We start from the raw sequence: 21,231 nt of genomic DNA, 5'->3' as shown, positions 1-21,231 counted from the left end.
GTTTTATGTTGTGGCCAAATACCATGATCTGTATTTCTCTTTTTCAACAAAAGAAAATTTTTGTTCACTCCTCATACCTCTTACTTCTGCTCAAGATAAATAGATGTATTTCTGTCTCTCAGCTGATGAACTTTGTTTCCATTTCCCTGAGCACCTTCTGAGCAGCCATCCAGCCTTCCTCTCTTTTGCCATCATATTTTGCAATCACATATGTAGGGTGTCAGGCAGAAGCATCTCTAAGCTACCCAGGTCTTTTATTTCATGTCTGGAATACAAGTAATAAAGATCAACTCCCATGTGCATGGTATCCCCTCACCCTTCTAGCTTTCTCCAAGAAGCAAAACTCTTCCAACTACACCCATGAAGGCATTTGCCTACCGAGAAAAAAAAAAAAAAAAAAAAAAAAAAAAAGATTAAGTGATCCTTTTTAGGTGATTTTGCTGCCTTTTTTCACTCTGCATAGAGTGCCCTGATAAATAAACAGACATGTACAGACTCCACACCCTAGTAGGGAGGAGAGTCTTTACTCCTGGCAGGCAACAGCCTGATACAATGTGAGATTAAGCAGCAGCAGGAACATAGCAGAGATGTGATCTGAGGTAGAGAGAATTGGAGTTGAAAGATGAGAAATAACCCAGTTTGTCTGGGCTCCTCCATAAAAGAGTTGCTGCTGTGACAGATACACAGCCTAATGGCACCTGAAGGGGTTAATACACCTGGAAAGTGAATTTTCAAATGAACTCCTTTTCCGCTTGGCCTCAGCATAAGGCAGTGCTCTATTAGACTTGACCTTTCTTAATGTGAATTAGCAGCTCAGTGGAACAGGATCCAGAAGCCAGAGTCCCTTCCCTCCTCACATCCATGCATTAATGTAACAAAAGCAAAAAGGTGTCAGGAAGGCTAAGAATAACTGAACAGATCTTGTGCCAATTTGGAATAAAATATAGGACCCTCCAGAAGTGGAAGTAACTTGGTTGCTTCTGAACTCTAGGTGAGGCAGGCATTTTAACTCCCACCTCCAAACCGCAAAAGAAAATGAAACATGGGCAAATTCAGGTACTGAATTTAAAATAAAAAATAAATAAAATAAAATGAAACTAGTCAGTTCATCATTTTGGTAGGACAAACAAGAGGAAATGCCAAATTATGTCTCTAGAATATAAATTACCTTTTCTCTCCTGAAACAGATTTGCTCAATGCCCTTCAATAAAAGTATTCCCTCGCCTCATTTCCACTGATTTCCTGGGAGGGTTTCCTCACCCATTCCCCTCGTTCAAAATGTTTCATCAATCTTGTCACCTTGGTTCTACCCTGTCTCATGAGGAAATGGATGGAGCCCAGCTAGACACTAAGATGTGCCATCCAGGAAACCAGACCAAAACTGGTATGTTTAAAAACGTGTTTGAAGAGAGCACACGATGACGGGGGGGTGGAAAGGGAGCAGGGGATGTTTTTCAGCCAGTGCTTTACTTTCCCCCTTCTTCTTACAGACACTTGCTGTTGTCCAGCAGCCCAGAGAAAGCAATAAATATTTTTTCTATTTTTTTTTCTTTTTTTTTTTGGTGGGGGTAAGAACAGGCAATGATAACCAGATCCTCATGGCACATCCGTCTTTAGGTCCCTATGGGAGCCACAGCTGTGCAAAGAGGGGAGAGTGAGGCAAAAGAGGTGGAAGGGGGTGGTGTCCAACTTCAACTTTCTAGAGATGGAGTTATTTTAAGCAATGTATTTGAAACAAAAACCCGTGTGTTCTCCGTTCTGCAACGCGCTGGGCATGGCTCAAACACCGGGCTGGGTTGCCCGGGGTCGCAGGCCCCGCCAAAAAAAATAGAGCTCTGAGGTGGGTCTGAGGCAAAGCTGGTCACCGGCGAGGAGCGGCGACGCGGCCAAGCCGAGGGAGCGTGCCCTGGTTGGTAAACAGGGCCCTCAGCACTGACGGCCCCTCTGGCATTTCCCTTCCCGCGCACCGCGCGCTCGGCATGCGCCGCTGCCCGCAAACGTTCCGTGAGGCATGGCTGAGGGGTAGGGGCACACGAGCTTTGTGTGCCTTTCAGCCTTCAGGGCTTGGCTTTGGTCTCTTTCTTTCAATCCACCCCGGCCTGGCCGGACGCTGTGCCCGCAAGGGGAGCGCCACGCCGGCCTTCAGGCCCGCCCGGCCTCAGGGAGGCCGCGTCCACTCACGTGCTGCTTCCCCAGCAGCAGCTCCCACCATCGCACCTCGGCCCCCTGCACCTGTGAAATCCCACTCCCACACTCAAAGGAAAGATTTTACTCACGCTTCCACACCGAGCTTAGGTATGGGTGTAAACTTCCTCAAAGGTGACATGTTTTGAGATGGGGAAGCGTTGGCTCAAACACATCCTCAAAAGCCAGGTGTTACGGTTAATTGAGTTTTAAAAGCTGTCTCAGATCAGAAAGGCATTCAATTCCATTTTCAGGCAGAAAAAAAACAGCTGCTTTTCCAAGGAACTCAAAGCTGTCACATTGGTTTTGACCAAGTGGAAAATCACTTTCTTCTCACATATTATGATTCTGGGTCCAAGTGCTCTGAGTTGGGCCAGTCCCTGGGGTTCACTCCCCTGACATTATGATTAACACATGGCTTTGGAATGAGCCAGGAGATACTGCACATGGGCGTCCCAGATAAATTATCCATCTTGGGCTCGTGTTTCCCAAATCTGCCAGTAGATTTTTGGGGTGTGCTGAAGTTTTGGGATCCATATGAGAGAAGGGGAGATCCAAGGCCATCTTAGAGACTTGAGAAAATAATGGCAAAATCCTCACCTTATTTTCTTCCCTGGCTGCCTTCTTGGGAGCCAGACAATGACATTTTCATGGGTTGGGGGAACAGTCAGAGAGGGAGAAAAGAGATAATCAGTACTTTAAAAATACTATTAAGTGTTTTAAGATACAGATCTTCAAGCATGCAGATGCTACAGCAGTTAAGCTTTGTGGAATTTCTTATGGTTAAGGGCAAGTTGAGGAATAAAGCTTAATTCAAATGCCCTTTGTTCACTAAATTATTATTTTCCATCTCAATTTGCTGAATGCCAACAACTCATAGTCAGTGGGGAGCAGAGGGTACTCAGCATTCCTGAGAACTAGCCCCAGGATGTATAAGTATTACATTAAGTCTCCTTAGCATTTCACAGATTTGGTTGATTTTCAAGATCTTTAAAGCATGACACCATACATTTGTCCCATTTTTTTCTCCCTTTGGTGTGGGTGTGTGCCCATGTTGGGAGTGCTGATATAAGAATTTATCTCGAAAAGCAATCTTTAAATCCAGCCTTTTGTTTTCCCAGGGGTATTTGTTTACATAAAAGGCTTTGTTGTGGCAGCAAGCACTAATGTGTTTGGAAATCTGTCACAGAGTAATTAATTTATCCTCATTGCACCAGGCTGTTGGATAAGTTAGCATTATCCCCATACTGCAGCAAGAGAAACAAGAAACAGAAATTAACCCATGAGTGGCCTAAGGAGGCTGTCAGAGAGCCAGAAAAGGAGAACAAATCTTAAGAATTAACAGGCTAATGCCTTAACCACACAAATATCCTTTCTAAGGTTTGATTTGTTGCCATATCCTTTTTCTGCTTAATCACTTAGGACAAAATTATCTGTCCCCAGATAACATTTTATATGTTGGAACTAAAAATAGGAATTCTCCTCTCCTACTCTTAAATTGTACCATTGTAAGTGTACGGCATGAGAACTTGTGGGAAAAGAAAACTTCTAGGGTTCAAGAGGAAAAACAGGTAAAGACCAAATGTGGGAGAAGAAGAACACTACAGAGGGAAAGAACCCTTGGTAGAGTGTGTAAGGGATTCACCTCCAAATACTTCTCACAATTTAAGGCTTTTCTTGCTGCCTCCCTCCATGCCCTTCAGACAAACAAACATGGTACTGAAGAACATTTGTTTTAATCCTCACAGATGATGTGCATGCACGTGCAAAGGTTTGCCATGCTACTCCTTTAATAGGAATTCAGCCACCTAGTGGGAGAGGCACAGACCAAAAGCTGCAGGAAAACAATCAAATATCCTCCATTCACTTCCTTAGGTTTTTGCCCTTACCTTGAAACACAGCTTTGCATGAATTTACAAGTGACCATAGATCTGAAGAAAGCCTGAGGCTGGTGATTTTTCTGTTGTCTTTTTAATACAAGAATTACAAGATTCTTTAAACACAACACTGTCGCCTCAAGTTAGTTTTCCAACAGCTTTGCAGTGCCAGTTCCAGACCTGCCAAGTCTCACAATCTCTGGTTGAAGATTCCCTCAGCTGTCTCCTGTCTCACAGTCCATCAGTGCAGGGCTGGCACTTCACTTAGCATCACATCACAGCTTCCCTCTGGCTCTGGGACCATCTCATACTGCACGGCACCAAATTGTCTGCCACCCATCCACTCTGGCACCGGGGTTTCCAGATAAGAGGTGATTCATCATAGTAATGTCCCGCTGAATCTGCCATCCTATTTTCTTCTGAGGAATCTGCATAGGGAAAAGCCCTTTAAGTGCAGGATGTCTTTAGCCATGACAAGAATGTCCTCTCCTAGACCTCTCTTCTGTTGTGCTTTCACATTGTGGGAACCTGGGTAGTGTTTAGCTGTTTTATTAAGCATTGCTACTGCCAGTGCCTGCTTTTGTTAAATTAGAGCTCCACAGAAGAACATATTCAAGCTAGACTTATGTTCCTTAGAAAAAAAAATGTAGTTCCAAGTTACCTTTGAGTCTTAAGGAAAAAACTGCTACATGCTTAGGGTGAGGGCTCCCAAAAGCACTCAGCTCTGATAGAAGAACAGGCAGCAGCTGTCACACATGTGACACATAAAGCTGGAGGACACCTTTAGCTGCTCACAGGCTAAGAACATGCCACATCTTTGGGAAGCTCAGCTCCAGAGCAAACTCCCTGCCATGTGCCACACACTTCCTCCTTCCTACCAGCATGGCTCTGGTGTAAGGCCCCAGAGAAGCCAGAGATGTTCTGCAGCAGTGTAACTTGGGTAGAAATTTCTGACTAGTCATGCAACCAAAAAAAGCCTTGATAAGGTTACCTCGATAAGGTCCTGTCTATGCAGCCACAGAGTCACAGAATAATTTAGGTTTGAAAAGACTTCAAAGGTTGAGTTCAACCTTTGACCAAACATCACCACATCAACTACACCAAAGCACTGAGTCCAGTCATTTCTTGAGCACCTCCACAGATGGGTTCTCCATGTCCCTGGGCAGCCTGTTCCAATGTTTGACAACCCTTTCCAGGAAAAAATTTCCCCTGATGTCCAACCTGAGCCTCGCCTGGTGCAGCTTGATGCCATTTTCCTTTGTCCTGTTGCTGGTGGTCTGGGAGAAGAGACCAACTTGACCTGGCTGAACCTTCCTGTCAGGAGAGTGAGACGGTTCCTCCTGAATCTCCTTTTCTCCAGACTGAGCCCTCCCAACTCCCTCAGCCACTCCTCAACAGGCTTGTGCTCCAAATCATTCCTCAGCTCCATTCCCTTCTCTGGACATGCTCCAGCCCTCAATGTGCATCTTGCAGTGACAGGCCCAGAACTGGACACAGGATTTGAAGTGTGGCCTCACTAGTGCCCAGCACAGGGGGACAATCACTGTCCTAGTCCTTCTGGCCACACCATTCCTGTTCTAAGCCAGGTGCCATTGACCTTCTTGGCTATCTGACCACGTCTGGCTCATCTTCAGCCCCTGTTAACCAGCACCTCCAGGGCCTTTCCCACCAGGCACTTTCCAACCACTCTGCCCCCAGCCTGGAGCTGCAGGGGGTTGTTGTGACCAGGGTAGGCAGACAGATTTGGTGCCTTCAGATGCCCAGTTTCAGCATATTGATGACTGGCAGGCAGCACACCCAGGGTGGTACCTGCGCCCTGCAGCGTAACTGAGTGCCAAAACTTCTCTTAACATCTGACCATGAGGTACAATTGCTGCCTTTGCTCAAGAAAAACCACTGTCTGTGGTTCTTGGAGGTTATTGCTGTGCTAACAGCTGTGATGTCATGGTTAAGGGTAGCTACACCGCATTTCCTCTTGAAGCCAAAGTGCTAATAAAAGTTTAAGCAGAATTAAAATAAAATGTAATTATAGGGTCAAGGTAAGCCTTTAATAGGGATGTCTACATTCATCACTAAATTCATGATAGGCCTTTCTCTACCATGCAGGAGGGAAATTGTAGAAAAATGGCTAAATAGATCATGGAAGGCATTTAGTGTCCTTTGTTAGACAGCACTGGATTTGTTATATTCAAAAATGTGGAAAATGCTCACTTGGGATTCTAGTTGAACTCTTTTGGCTATGGGCAACAAGTCACTTGATTGTTATGTGTGAATATCCCAAGAAATAGCAAAGATGGGCAGGCCTTGGGTTCATGTTGTACCTGAACACTTTAAAGGGGGACTAGGAGTCCATACATGTAGGTCTGTGGTCATTTGTGAGAAGCCCAGCCAAGAACTTTCTGTGTCATTAAAAACAAACCCCCATGAGCTGCAAGCAATCCGAAGGAAGCAGATAATGCTGTCCTTCAGCAGGAACATAATTAGCAAGATTGGAAAAATAGTGCATAATGAGTTTTTTGTGTCTGGGTGGATAATGAATGCTTTTTTAATGTCTACAGGGCTTTTACAGGTGAAATTCGAGCCAGCATTATGCCAAACCCAGATCAGCTACCCTCTAAAATTGGCTGCAAGGCACAATCATATTCTATGTTCCTTCTCTCCCCTTTATCTCTTAAAAGGATAATTCCTGACAATTTACATTAACAGGCAGATGTGGGTAGGGGGGCTTGCTTGCTTACTTTCTGGAAAGTGCTTAAGGTGAGATCTTCTGTCTTCTCTAAGGAGCAGTTTACTTGCACAAAGGGAGGTAGGATACAAAAGATCCTCATATTCCTTACTCTTTAATCTTCCCAAACAGGCTTAGTGCAGAGCTCAGCCCTTGCTGTGAGAGGCAGAGCTCTGTTCTGCGGACTCACTGCTGAGCAGATGACACCATGGGCAGAGCCAGGGGTGGAAGTGGTGATGTGGAGAAAGAGGTACAGTGCTTTCCAGTGGCCCATTTCTAGCCAGGGACATTGTCAGTGCTCCTGGGTGATGTGACACTCCTGTTGTACACGCAGCCAGGAGCAATTCCTCCCTGGGACACTCTCAGAACAGGCTGCACACCCATGAATTAATGCATCCTGTAGGATATATATGGCATTCTAGGCAGTGCTCCTGGTGCTCCCAGGGACTTGCAGGCCCTTTAAAGAACAGACCTGGCAAGTACATGTCTGGAGAAGGCACTGCTCTGTTCTTGGTTCCTCTGGGAGAGCATGTGTGAGGGTGTGAAGGAGGTATTTTCTCTTTGCCAGTGAGCAAAGAAGCCTCTTAGAAAACAACCCACTCACTGCCAGTGTTTCACAGTGAATGTTACCCACATTACACCTGGCACAGAGGCACAGCCAGCTTGGAAACAGACACTATGAAAGAAAAGTAGTGGCTCAGCATTTCAGCCCCAGCGGTACAATGGGTTTATTTTCACCATGCCATGGAATGAGCGGGAGAGCTGAGGCTGCTGAGCTGTACTTCTGGGCCTGATCTAGTATCGCAGAAAGGTTTTGTGCCATGTGGATGTGCCAGCTTGACTGGAGAAGCTTGGAACCTTCTGCCCTCTGCTGCTTTACCTGCCGCCGACATCAGCATTCACATTCAGTTTTACTCAGAGTCTCCTCTATACCTCTGCCTTTCCACTGTTTCATCAGAGTAGCAGCCTTCCCTGGCATAACAGGAGATGAAAAAGGGGTGTCTAGGTCTGGATTCTTTCTTTTCTACCAGTAGTTTTTACTTTTGAAGTCTCTGTCCCAAAATTTAACCTCAGCTCCTCTTCTTTTACCAGAGGGTTTAAGCACTTCAAAGACACATTTTATGAGATGGGTGGGTTCTTTTGTCTTTTTCTGGTTTTAGAATATCATTATAAATGGGACACAGAAAATGTCTGCTTTGAGACTGTTTCATTACCAGGAAAATGAGCTGAACTTCTACCTCATGTCAAAAAGTGAATAAAACTAAGTTACTTTCTTCTTAGCTCCTTGTAGGTTTCTGTTTGTCAAAGAAATTAAACAGTTGGTAACCTCTGTGTAGGAAAGCTTCAGGCTTCAAAACCCAGGAGTTTTCTTATGCATTGGCAATGTTGAGTGCATCTCTGCACACAAACTATCCTAGGACTTTGACTAACTGTTACTCCAACCACTAATCCTTCACTTTCATGTCCTAACTAATAAAAATTAGGCAATCCTCATGCATGTCCACCTCTGGGAAGGATGCTGCCTTTGTGGTCTGAAAGACAAGTCAATTTTCTGTCAATATGGAAGGCATTTTACATGGATAAAAACTCTGTTTCTGATTTCATATGCCTTGTTCGGGAAGATTTTTGAACCAAGTCCCCCAGACAACCTGAGGCAGAGCTCAGAATTAATTACCTTCTGAAGTGTGCTGTAAGAAATCTTTATTTAGCCTCATTTGTCTCGGATCTCTGTGTCTTCCTACTTGCATCATATGTTTTGGAATTTTCTTTTATTCCCAGGGTAACCAGGAGATACAGAACAAGTAAAGGAGCCAGCAAAACAGACAAACAGAAGTATCTGCTAACCTGTTGACTCACCATTTCATCAATCCTGTGGTGACTTTAGAAACCAGAGATGGAAAAGCTCCATCACATTATCTTATCTATCCCACTGCCAAAGAAGGTTCAAGCATGGGACATTATTTGCCAAGTTACTTTTCAGTTTCCACTTCTAAGTGAGTTGACCGTATCTACATCAGATGGTCTAATGTTGTAAAAGCTAAAGCATTTTCTTGGTCCTCCAGAGCCTTGTTTACTAACTCCTGGGCAGAACTGAGCAGATGGTTGTGAATGATGAGCACTGCTCTTGTAAATAAGTGGCGCCCTGGACAGTGATTATAAAATCATAGAATAGTGTGGATCAGATGGAACATTTAGAGGTCAGCTGCTCCTCCGTTCCCTGCAATGAGCAGGGACATCTTCAACCACATCAGGTTGCTTAGAGCTCCATCCAACCTGACCTTGAATTTTTCCAGGGATGAGGCATCCACCACCTCACTGGTCAACTTATTCCGATGTTACCACCTTCATTGTAAAAGATTTCTTTCTCAAATCTAATCTAAATGTACCTTCCTTCAGTTTAAAAACATCCTCCCTTGTCCTGTCGCAAAAGGCCTTGATAAAAACTTTGCCTCTGTCTTTGTTATAGGTCCCCTTTAAGTACTGAAAAGTGCCCTGGAGCCTTTCCTTCTCCAGGTACAACAATCCCAATTCTCCCAGCTTTTCCTCACAGCAGAGCTGCTCCATCCCTCTGATCATCTTGGTGCCCCTCCTCTGGACTGGCTCCCTGTCCTTCCTGTGCTTGGCCCTGGGGTTGGAGGCAGCTCTGTAGGGTGGGGGGTGGTCTCACCTGAGCAGGGCAGAGGGGCAGAATCCCGCCCTCCTTTCCTCTCCCATGCTGTTCATGCTGGGGGCTCAGCCCAGCACAGGGGGGTTCTGGGTCATAGAGCATGTTGCCAGCTCTCAGCTAGCAGCACCCCCAGGTGCTTCTGCCAGGGCTGCTCCATCTGCTCATCCCCAGCCTGGGTTGATCCCAGGGGTTGTCCTGACCTGGGTGCAGCACCTGCCCTTGTCCTTGTTAAACATCATGGGATGCCCATGGGCCACTTCTCCAGCTTGTCCAGGTGCCTCTGGATGTCCTTCAGGTGTGCCACTGCCCCATCAGCTGGGTGTCATCTGCAAATCCGCTGAGGGTGCACTTGATCCCTTTGTCCATGCTATTAAGGAAGACATCAAACAGTACTGGTCCCAGTGTGACAGCTACTACCGGTGAGTTTTACAGATAGCTGGCTGAATATGAAAGCTGGAAATATTTTGAGAGGAGAAGCAAATAAGACACAAATACAATTTGATGACTGAGCAGAAGCCAAATAAGATACTATCAGGTTGTGTTTATTTTTCACCAGCTAACCTTTGGGTTAACCCTGTTGGCAATACCATTCCCAGAAGCTTCAAAGCAGGGAAGATCACACTGTGAAAACAATTCTGGCTCAAAGGTCTAGAGATATTCAACTTAGCAGCTTTGTCCACATCATTCTCATCAGTTTTGTTCCAATCTGGTGTTTGCCAGCAGGATCCAGTCTTTTCTGCTTGACATCATTTTATTTCACATGAATTTAGAGCTGTTGAAAGGTGCAGGCCTTTCTGTCTTAGATGCTGGCTTCTCTGTATACCTATGAGCTAGGCAGCAGCTTGGCAAGCTTTCCCTGGTTGTCCTGCCAGGACATCCTAGTCCTGAGGACAGAATTTATTGCCCGTCTCACTCATACTCAAGCCCCCAAGTCAAAGATATCGTTTCACAGATCCTAGATGGAAGGCCCTGAAACAGTCATCTGAACATTTATTCTTGTCACTTTCCATGCAGTATTGTAGTGAAATTATAAATGGGACATGACAACTTCTACACACGTAGGTAGGCAGGAGTTTTCTAGCCCTTCCTCAACTCTCCATTCCAGGCAGCAACAACAATTACAGTATAGTGCAGTGATATAATATAAACACTACTGAGAAACTGAATATAAAATTGATTGGTCATTAAAGGAGATCACCACCAACTGTAGCCCAGTTTCATTCCAAGAGTGACAATAAGGCCATCATCAGGTACACCAGGAATGGAGACCCGACCAGGTTTTAGCCCACATAACATCTCCAGGAAGAGGAAAGCCTGTTGGGCATAGTCTGACAGCAAATATACAAAGAATGTGTGAGAAGCCTTTGCAAGACCTGGTGGCTTTGCAGGGACACGTTTCCTCTGCGTTGGCTCTTCCAGAGGAGGATGGATGGTCCCCAAGGGAAACCTTAAAGGCTTAACTGATTACAGCAGATCATAATAAGGCAAAGCAAATGAGAAATAGGCACTCTTTGAACACCACAGGTCATTCATAAACAGAACCTCATAAGACTACGCAAGTCTTCTAAGCATCCCTGGGACAGAGTGTAGAAAGCTCTGGGTGGCCTTTTAAACTCACATAGGGAAAACAATTAACATAAAAAGGTCCCTTGGCAAAAAATAGAACCTTTACACATCGTGGGAACACCAGAAGGGTTGCCATATAATTAGTTGCTTACCTGTCTGTGTAGAGGTGCTTGAAATCTTCTGTGTTTCCTTCAAGACCTGTGTGATTTACCATTCTAGCTTTTCTTACAGGCTACACATGTAACTCTACTGATTTCAACAAAAAATTATTTCAAAATATTTTGATGTAGACATTAGAGCAGCCTAAGTCAGAAGCAGGCCTGGTTCTAATGGACACCCAGATTAGGCTGTAGCACATGTGGTTTACACCTCTCTGAAATGAAAAAGTGGTCTTAATTCTAAGGGGCAAGGGGAAAAAAACCAAAACATTATGAATTGATTCTGTAAGTCCCAAAGACTTGTCTTCTTTTTTATAGCAAGAAAAAATTATATCATCTACAGTGTTTCTTTGCCATTCATGTCAGTTTTCTTTTCACCCCTAGCCAGATATTATTTACATTTTTTTCTTCTTCCTTCTGTTGTATTTTGTCTTCTAGCTAGAAAAAGTTGCCACCTGAAAATATAACAGTGCTTAAAATAAATGTGCACTTAAATGAACAAACCACTTAAATTCACAAATGTGAATCAAAATATATTGTGTTCCCTAACTGTTGTCACAATCCAGGAATAAGAGAGCATCTGGGATGTAACTGTCTCTCATGCACTGTTTCCAATTTTGCACCAAAGTGAGAAGCTATTTTCACTTATTTGTTTCTGAGCCTGGTCCTGGGCAACAAACTCTGTATAACTTAGGCTTTTGTGTGATGTACTGTACACTTTGATTATGGCAAATTGCAGAGGGCATCAGTCCCTCAATAGAAGCAGGTATATTAAACCCCGATAAAGGATCTCCTAGTGAGCAAAGCATCTCCTGCATAGAATTACAGACTGATACTCTGCTGAGTGGATTTTATTATTAAAAATACATGGTAAATTATAGGCCACATATGCTCCTGATTTCACTGATTTTAAAAATAGAAAGTGAAAACTCCCAGCTGGGGGCACAGCTGCTGCTGAATGCTGGTAGAAATCATAGCCAGGAGTGTCACTTGCAAATGCAGCAGCCTGAAACTGAAGCAGTGGGAGAGTTTGGTTTCTCCTCAGCCTGCAGCTGAATCTTGGGGGTGGGGTGGGCTTCCACAATGCTTGAAGGGTCAACTGCCTCTTCTCTAAGGCAGATGCAGCCAAGTTTAGCTGTAAGGTTCTCAAATAGTGACAGTGCTTAGCCAGCACTGTACTTCCAAGAACCTGATGTCATTGTTGCTATCTCTTTTTAAAATCATTCAAGTTTGAGCACTTAATAAAATGCATCCATATGGATTGTCAGGATAGAGCTGGGATACAGGCTTCATGACACCAGATACTGGTGAAGAAGGAGGACACCTATTGAGGACAGTTGATGGCAATTTTCATCATCTGCTGACACAGTGAAGGGAAGAACAGAAGGCAAGAGAGGAACAGAAGAGTGGCTGTGTTGTGCCTTTTGTGCCAGCATCTCCCTTAAGTAATATCCTGCTGCCTTTTAGATGGAAGGGTCTGCAGGAAGGAGGATATCATGTGCAGGTTATTGGGCTGGACAGCTGCAGAGATCAAGCCTCTCCTCTTCCAGCACTGAGTCATTGCTGCCAACATGACAGTAAAAAAACCTATCCAGTGCTTGATTGTACGTTATTTGGTTTGTTTAAAATGCACCTAGTTGTAAAGTCTTATAAATATCAGATGCAGCTTCTTTCCCATATTCAGCACAAAGCGGTAGGTTTTTTGTATAAATGGACTTTAAAATGCAAATGTAAACAGTCCTTTGGCTTCTTCCCTTTCAAAAGAAAGAAAGAATGAAACTGTGAAAAGTGGTTTTAGCCTGTTGGTGAGGCTCTCTGCAGGGTCTGTGTAATGAGAGACTCCAAGGAGAGCAGCTGCTGCCTCCTGATCTTTAATGTCTGCAGTGCTCTTGACTTGTGCAGGGAAAATAAGTAATGCTATCTTGTTTAATCATGCTGTCTTCTACCTTGCTTAGCATTTACTAACTGGACTGGACCACCTAACTTGAAGACCTGCTTTAAAGGCAACCCTTTGATGGAAGAAACCCCAGACTGGGAAATTTTTGAAACAAGGGCACCCTCTAATGGAAACGAGAATCACAAAGCAACCACAAGCATTTAGGGTAGGGAACATACATTTTCTCTTCTCTGGGTATTTATGCTAAACTTATGCAAGAATCAATCCCTCTCCTACTCTCAAAGGAATGGCTATATATTCTGCCTTTTAAATGTAAAATGAAAAAGTTTTGGCTTTTTTCATTGCAGATCAAAGCTTACAAAAAAATAACCACCTTCTGCACACAACCCAAAACCACTTCACCAACCTGAAGACTAAAAAGCATCTTGGCAACTGGTGGTCCAAGCTGTAAATTAACACAGGAGCTCTGGCCACTGAGGCCGAAGACCACTTTGTTTAGATTGCTTCTGTTTACGTTAACTATTTTTCCTGCTTCAAACTGCATCAGCAGCAAATGGGTTTTCCCTGAGCTGCTGCTGGTATTGTAAGAGAGCAATAATTGTTCCACAGCATGGAAGGACACAGTAATTTCTATTCTGTGAGCACTTGTGTCCTGGGGTGACTTTATGATGCTTGTATCTCCATTTGTTTGTTTAGCGCAGAAATAAGTTTTGCACCTTTTAGACCGGTTCTGAGAGTGAAGTGGGGACAAGAGGCACGCAGTTTTCAGAAACTGCAGTTGCTCCCCTGCATCCTTCTCCTGGACTGTGCTGTCTGCAGCACAGACAGACAGCAGGACAGAGCTGTCCTTTGCTTTTAGTTAGTTTTTAGCTAGCTGAGGCAGAGAAGTTCCCTGGCCTTTTTGGTTTTTCTTTTTCTTGGACCTGCTCAAACCTGCCCTGGACTGAACACCAGAAGAGCACGGGCAGCTCACACCTGTGGCCCACCAGGCCAGGCCTGGGCCATGGCATCTCCAGCACTGCAGGGACTGAGAACAGACTGGGTGAGCTGAGCTACAGCCCACCAAGGGGGCTTTCTGAGTTTGTCATCTCTTCAGATTGGCAAGAGATTTTATTGTTTAATATTGTTCAAATTTTTTGTGCTGGTGAATGCTTTGCCTGTTAAATAAACAGTTTTTTTCCACTTTTCTCCAAGGAGAATCTTTTCCCAAACCAGTTGAGGAAGGGGCTGCTTGAATCTGCTTTCTAGAGGAACTCCTTTGGATGTTTCCTCCCAAATTTGCCTTAAATCAGGACAACTTGTCCTTGCACAATTAGGCTTCAGAGTTCTTCCATATGAAGCAGTGTGAGCTGCAATCCAATGGCAAAGGCTGTGTTAGCAAACCCTCTCTTACCTATCAGCAGAAATTTTTCACAGAGGGTGAAAAGCCAAATGGGAAGGCTACATCACGCATCCAGGATGATTCCAAATTATTTTGCTGCCTGCCCCTACAAGCAAGTTCTCTCCTGATTCTCATACAGAAGATGAATGACAGTGTCCCTGGAGAGGATTAAATTCCATGAGTGCTTACCAAGTTTCTTGCCTTAGATTTGCTCCTCCTCATCCTCTGCACCATCATGTGGTTTCAGGGAGTGAACTGAGAGATGAGTTTGTCACCCAGGCTCTGATTTGTATGTTCTACTATCAGAGGACTTCTGGAGGGTGCCACTGTATTTCTTTGCCATTTAATCATCAGCCAATTTCATTTTGCCCTGAGCACCCACAAGCCTGTGTGATACAAAGGATGTGCAAGCCCTAGGAACCACATCAAACAGGAGAGGGGTGCTCTGTCCAGGCTTGCCGGCTGTACCTCCTGAATGAAACATGCTCAAGCATTTCCTGAGAAAGTCTGGTGAGTCAAATCAGGCCAGCAGCACAACCCAGCTGTGTACATCTTCTGTTTTTCTTGTGTTACTGGTCCATAAAATAACTAACACTGATTGCCTCAGCTTCAAAACTTGCGTGTGTAAATCAATGCTATGTCTGTACCATAGCACCCACATGGCTGTTGACATAGTATTGTAGTTAAGGCCTCAAAACAGTTTTTTTTCCAAGTCCAGTGTTTTCCCTTGCTCCTGAGTTTCTGAAAGGTTCTACTTTCTAGGCTGAAATTTTCCATCATTATGTTCAGCCAATGGCTTCTGGGAGAAAGTCTGAGGAAAATCCATTTGACCATTCTGTGAAACTGGAAAACAAAATAAAACTTCTCTGGAAAATTATTTAGGAATATATTAACTTGTACATCCAGTGAGAAAAACACAAGCAGAAAACTCAGCTGGGCTTTGAAAGGGAAGCTGATTAGAATTTTTTAAAGATGTGATTCCCTGTAGATTTACTCTGATGCATCTCTCCTGATTTCACCCTTTGCTTGTACTGAGTTAGGTGACAATGGAGTTAGATAGCATTTTACCACAGCACTAGTTATCTTTTGGAATGTGATGGGAATGAGAGTGTGTTGTTACTCAGAGGAATGTGAGTGTCACCACTGCGTAAGCAACACGTACAGTCCCTACCCTGTGGCCTGTGCCATGAGGGGCAGGAGCTGCCCCACGTCAGGACAGACACCACAGCTCTGCTGTACAAACTGTCCTCTTGCAAATGGCATTGAAAACATAGAAATCCAGACACAAGGGGAAAGAAAAAAATTAATTCACCTTGGGTGAATTATATCCACTGCAGTGTTCTCACATGTGACTAAGTAAATATCATTTAGTAGGTAACATTGTTGACATTTCTGTCTGTTGTTGACAGTTCTTGTATGTGCTTTTATTTTTTCTAGTAGTGTGGGACACAAAAGGCAAAAAGATATTCCTACAGGATAATACTATTATCAACACATTTCTACAAATCTCAATAACAGGCATACACACATATCCCCTACTTTGTATCTGATTCCAAGCAAAAATTTAATCTTCAGATGACCCTAAGCATACAGGATGAGTTTCTCCCACTTTTGTTTTGCACACAGTGCCTCTCTGGTTACCCACAAAACAAAGCCAGCAAGTGGCCGTGGATCAGGTCCTCAGTGAAACTTGACAGGGTAATGCTGATGAATTGCATCAGCTGGAAGTCTGGCTTGCTGGTGTTTGGGAACTGTGGTGAAGCTGGTGACTAATATTTTGCAGTGTTTCTTAAGCTTTGAAGCTGAACATCCTGAGGAAACTCTGATCTCAGAGCAAACCTTAAGGAAGTGCCTTGTGTATGTTGTGGGAGAGGAAGGCTAGGAGGATGGATGAGAAGGAAAGGATTTTTAGGGGATTTCTAATGCTCAAGACTTGGCAAAACCAGACCTTGGGACAAGCTCACATTAATAAATTGAGCTTGTTTTGCTGTGTCTAGAGAAAAACTGACTTAGTGAGAAAGAAATGGAAAAGATCTTGTGATAGAAGTTTTAAGATATGCTAGAAATTTTCATACAGAAAAAGAAGGGGGGGGGGGGAAGGTAGAAGTTCACATTTCTGCATCTCTTTTTTTTTCTGCTCTTTATCTTCTAGCCTTTTCCAAAGAAGGCATTTAGTGTTTGCATCTTTAGACAGGGAATTGTTTCATTAAACCAGTCTGAGGAGCTAAACTTTTCTGTGAGGATCCTGGGCCAGAACCTTTGTCATAGCTGAGCGCTCTAACCCCATGGGCAAACTGAACAGACCAGTGAGTTGTAGCATTCCTGGAACTCCTTCCTGATTCATTCAGCTGCTTCAGAGTAATCCAGATAGGTTAGTCCTATCTGATAAGAAGACCAGGAAGATAAAGCAATTGCATTTGGTTAAGCTGGAGCAAAGAAATTGCTTCAGCCAATGAAAGTGAATTAGGCAAATTCATTTTACAGGCCTCCATCATGTGGTTCTTTAAGAATATCATCCAACTTACCACACCAGGAGTTTAAGTTTGGAAATATTAGGAAATTATGAAGGCCAGGGGAACAGTGATATAACGGGACAGACATCGAGGGTGACCTTCAGTGTAACATAACTTGGTCATAGCAGCCACTGTGAGTGGCTCAAAGTACAACTGTTTGTTCCCTGGTATGTGTGAGCCAGACCTCCCTAGTGCTGAAGGGAGGAGTGAAGGGAAATAAAGCCCTTTGCATGCACTGCCAAAGTGCTCCTCTCTGGAAACTTTAAGCATGGGAGCCCTCCTGTGGCAGTTCTTCAGAAGCATGGTTTTTGTCAGAATGAAACTGTCACCAGGGAAGTGCTGAAGTACGAGCAGAGAGAAACACAGCTATGAAAGAAATCTGTACCCGTGCATAGTGGGTGTGACTGTGGGTGTACACAGCTACTAAATGTGAGTGGGCAAGCCAACCACAGGCTGCTTGTGTCAGGCAGATCACAAAACAACCTGACCAATGACAACCCAGCAAATTAAGACTAGCCTTGAACACTGAAACTGTTTGCATCTGTGAGAGCCTGACAGGCTGCCTGCAAGCACAGAGCCTCTGCCCTTGTTCATTTGGGAGCTTTGAGGGTAAGGTGTATCCTCTGTGCATCCAGAGTGCCAAGGTGAGCCAGCCTGCAGAAGAAGGCGGAATGCTACACACAAAATTCCCTTCTCACAGCAGTGTGGCCTGGAGGTGATGGGTGACTTACAGGACTTATTTAAAGCCTCTAAGAGATACAGATGGCCTGGCTGAGCCTGAAGCCATCCCACACTGCTGGTCATGAGCTTGTAGATGAGGCTGAGCACCCAGGGCATCTGTCCAGCAGGTCCCTGCCACGGGATGTCCATGCAGGGAGGCTCATGTGGTAACACATGACAAAGGACAGAAAAGGTCTCTCTGGGGTTCAGGGATCATCACCCACCCACACGCAGTTCACTCAGTACCCACGGGATTTCCAGCTGGGATAAGTACCCACGAGGGATCCAGCGGGTGATCATGGGAGTTTCATTCTCTGCTGACCCCACAGTGGCTGTTTCTGTCACAGCCCCTGGTGTTCTGAGCTGCCTTGGGGTCTTACAGGCCAGTCCCAGCAGATCACATTAGTCCACAGAGGATGAGGAAAGAAATGCCAAAATGAGGACTCTTTTCTCAGTGTTTGTGAGTAGAGGGAGGGCAGGGCTAACCCTTTTGGGAGCATCACACACTTAGAACCACATCAGCTGGTCATAAATTCACTCTTAAAGGGTGGTGGCTTCATGCCTGCCTTGGTATGCAGTCATTGCTATAGTGGCTGTACCCTGTTAACAGAAATGCTCAAACTTAAAAAGACATTTATTAATTATTGGCATTCCACTAAGAGGAAGACTTCACAAGCATTTCCCTGATGTCAGAAGACAGTAAATTTGCATAATTTTATTCAAAAGTACAAAACTATGGAGCTTAATTGACAAACAAAAAGCCTTTTAAACAGAAGTAACACATGTTGCCACGTACTGTAAATTGTACCCCTGGCTAACCAGCACCTACTCTTATGCAGGTTCCAGACCACGTTCTGAACCTCACTTGGTTAAACTAGTGCTTAAACAAACTTCAGCTTGCTTATTCAAAGTAGCAGCATCCAAAGACTAAACCTCAGTGTAATTATTGTGTAAGAGGTGGTGTCCAGTAATTTTAATGCAAAGCACCTGCTTTTATCTTATGTGCTAGAATGTAATGCTGGTGTGCAGTACTAGAAGGTAAGTAGGTTGAACAATTTCTCAAATCTTAAGGGCTATTTTAAAGGCTATAGATTTTAATTCAGCCATAGAGAAATATTTTTAGAATATATTTTAATCTCGCTGGATTAATGAATTTTAATATTTGGTAATTGTGAAAGTCAGTGAAGTTAAGAAGGTAAGCCATTGTTGGGGATAAACACATGCACAGATATGTTTGTACAAATACATAAATATAAATCTCTCTAATGCTGTTTCCTTTTAATTATATTTTAATTTCATTTCTTTACGTGTCTCTTTGCTGTTTTGCTAAACTGTCTGGAAGAGAAGAACACGTGGAAAAGGCCCAGAGATCACTGATGTCAGAGGCTCAGTGCGACCTAACGAACACTTGAGTGCCCACTGCTGGGGAATGACTGACCCATAGTGAACTAATATGGTAAGTCTTGGTATTTTGATACTGGCAAGTTAACAGTCACCTACTGTGCAAGCCCAGGACGTTTTTTTTCCCAAGCAAAGTTTCACAGGGCTTCCTATTGTGAATTCACACATGCTAATAATGCAATCGCGTGTCTTGTTTGTTGCTCCTGCCCAATTATAAAACATATTTTTTCCTCTCCTAACAGAAGAGGAAGTATAAATATTTTTATAAACATAAATCTTAATTATGGAGGTGGATATTTATAAAACTAAAGCTCATCTGCCCTTGTGGAAGGACAATTTTCCATCACAAAACAAGCAGTAAACTAAAGTGGAAGTTTGGGATGTGCAGTAACACTATAAAAGTTAAGGAAATCCTTTGAGGACACCACTGATTCTGAATGGGTTTGGCACAAGTCTAACCAGGAGTGGTCCTGATTCCCTGGTCCAGAGAATTTTTTTTCTGGAAAGGATTTTTGCTGTATAAGCTGGTTATAAAAATCTTCTTAAACTGGCTATAAAATTCTTCTTAAACTGATCTTGGGTTTTGAGGGCTTTGTTTGTTAGTTTTGGTGGAGTTTTTTTTTTTTGTTTCAAAATTAAATCAAATTTTAAAATAAAAAGCATAAGTCTTTAAAAGAGTCTAAGCCAGTTTTCCCTTTCACACAATATGTTGTAGTGATTGACATTTGACAAATGCTCTTTCTTTGATGTTTATACATCACCTTCTTCGCTCTGTTCATGAATAATTGTAAAATGAAGCCTTGCCTTATAATTTTTTGAGGGAATAATTACTTTATTGCTCTACTGTAACCAGACATCATCTTGTCAACTGCAGAATAAAACCAGAAAAAGTCATCTGGCTTCCAGGAGAAGAAGTTGTGTCACTCATGCAAGTATCTTTAATATTTACTCAGAAATGTATATACTGGCAAAGAAAAATGTAAAATGTTTTCCTTTCTGCATGTTTGTCCCAGCATGAAAGTCCCTTTTTAATTACGTGCTACAGCTGCCAGTAAATGGTGGGGAGGGCAGGGGAGCAGGCACACAAGGAAGAGCTATTTTAAGAAGCAAGGGAAGGTTTTCAGGGCTCTTTTCCTATTATTGTTCTGCTGTGATTTTGCTCCTTGAGAGATTTTTAGGTTGGATGGGCTCTTTGCTGTTCTGTGTGAGTTGGGTTTGTGCAGCAAGGAAGAGTCTCAGCCCAGCTTTAGCCTTGTGTTTCCTTCTCTTTCCTTGCTCCTGGAGACTCCAGAAGCCTCTCTAGGTCTTGCCAGGTCTATCTCCTACATCCTGTGCTAAATTACCAAGGCTGGGCAGATCCTGCAAAGCCCCTCAGTGCCACCAAAACTGCAGGGTCATGGGGCTCCTTGGATCTTTCAGAGTTTCAGTAACACTCTGTTCCCTTTAACATGGCTTTGACAGGCTGTCTCTTGCTTATTTTTGCACAACCTGTACTTTTAGAAGTAGTTAGGTATTTGTGGGTGTCTGGTGAAGGGATCTCAAAATCCCAGCCAGAATGTAAACAAAATACAGCTCTTCCATAAAATTCAATAAATATTGGCCAATATAAACCTGCAAAAAAAAAAAAAAAATCAGACTGTTCCATGCAACATTAAACCTTGCGAGCTGCTGAAATCCCTCACCTTGAGCCTTTTTTCAAAAGCACCAGTAAAAGTATGGTCTAATGTACATAAATACACAGGGACCATGTTAGGATGGTATGTAGAGGCCAGTTTGTGTATTTACTCCATATTTTAGGAAGCAGCTTTTGAATGTCTCTGTGCATTCAGAAGATCCAGTCTGTAAACTCCAATTCTATTGTCAACAGTATTTTCTTTGGAAAATAAACTGCCTTGGCTAAATTTGGACCTGCTCCCAAATCCAACTTAGTGCTCACTTCCTGATAAATGGCAGTAGAAAATTTAGACCAGCTAACATAAGCATTAGCATACTTCCATAGAGAGGAAGTACGTATAATCATAGTGGGTGGATGGACATCACTCAATAGTTCTGTAGGCCACTTAAATACTAGAATCCACTGGTCTTTATTTATACAGCTCTGAAAGATGGCTCATATGAAAAATCCAGCTAGGCTATAGAGC

At 43.5% G+C, this 21,231-nt stretch overlaps 1 long non-coding RNA gene across 1 annotated transcript; it reads left to right on the top strand.

Moving 5' to 3' along the window:
• Positions 1-1,757: 1,757 nt before the first annotated feature.
• Positions 1,758-20,057, top strand: LOC128808198 (uncharacterized). The gene is made up of 3 exons (XR_008437395.1): positions 1,758-2,295; positions 19,037-19,145; positions 19,944-20,057. It is a non-coding gene; the product is annotated as an uncharacterized LOC128808198 (long non-coding RNA).
• The last annotated feature ends 1,174 nt before the right edge of the window (positions 20,058-21,231 follow it).

The sequence above is a fragment of the Vidua macroura genome, chromosome 5 (genome assembly GCF_024509145.1).
Source record: "Vidua macroura isolate BioBank_ID:100142 chromosome 5, ASM2450914v1, whole genome shotgun sequence".
NCBI lineage: Eukaryota > Metazoa > Chordata > Aves > Passeriformes > Viduidae > Vidua > Vidua macroura.
The sequence above is the reverse complement of the archived record's forward strand: the minus strand, read 5'-3'. Positions and strand labels throughout refer to the sequence as shown.